Source organism: Nanorana parkeri, unplaced genomic scaffold (genome assembly GCF_000935625.1).
Source record: "Nanorana parkeri isolate BGI_ZX_2015 unplaced genomic scaffold, ASM93562v1 scaffold1435, whole genome shotgun sequence".
Lineage (NCBI taxonomy): Eukaryota > Metazoa > Chordata > Amphibia > Anura > Dicroglossidae > Nanorana > Nanorana parkeri.
In genome coordinates, this window is record NW_017307703.1 from 10,237 (window position 1) to 11,351 (window position 1,115).

The window sequence follows — 1,115 nt, forward strand, 5'->3', positions numbered from 1 at the left end:
TAGAGTCCTTTTAGAGGGAGATCACTGGGTCCCCGGAGGGATAAAGGTCCAGGATGACCTAGCTGCAGTGTCATATACACCTGGTAGCACCCAGCAGGGACAAAGGATGAGGATGGCAGAGTGGGACCAGGAAGAGGCTCCTGGGTCAAGGCGGGCAGTGGGAGAAGTCCTGGAGGCCTGGCTGCAACTACAAGTCCCAACAGTCCCCATTCACAGAATACACATGTCCAGAACTAGATATCCCAGCAGTTTTCATCTTCTTCTAGTCTCCTTCTAATGAGACCCTCCAGCCATGAGTCTTTCCGTGTCTATCACTGGGGTAAACTCTGAATACTCTGACTAATTTCTCTGAGCACAAGGCTGTTATATTGTACCTGGAGTTTTAGTAATCAGAGACCTAAGCCCAAATTGCCTGTGCCATGGTGACTGGCTTTGTCCCGGTACAGGATACAATATATCCTGAGCTTCCCACTGAGAGGAGCCTTATCTCCAGACCCCCTGTGCGGGGGACTTCATGGATCAATTATGTAGATAAGCTGGCTGATTTACATGTGGCCTTTGGGTTAGTTTTGAAAAAATGTTCTAAGAGGTTATTGATTTCCAAAAACCTCCAATATTTCAAAGATATTATTTCTAATTTACCTTACAAACACATTACTACATACATTTATTATATATCTTTATGTTTAAGCATACATATATAGTGCTAAATGTATGTAAACACATATTTAGGCACATAAACAATGTTGCATGTGATTGTTTGTACGCAGACGTATGTAATTCAGCCCACAGACATTTGTTCAGTATGTGCCAGACAGGAATAAAGCTATCATCAGCAAGTTGGCACCACAATATATTAGTTTCTTCTGTGAACACTGCTCATCTGTTAAAACTTTAGCACCTGGAGCCAAAAGTCATGCTCTTTGCTGCCAAGTCAGTATACATGGTTCAAGTTTGCCCGGATCAGTGACACAGAATTCCCCCTGCTTCTGTTTCAAGCATCCAAGCGGCAATAGAAACAAAGTGTGACTACAAGGTTTTTAATTCATGGCCCCATTATAATATGGCTTTGTGTGTGTGTGTGTGTGTGTGTGTTTAAATTAATATATATATAT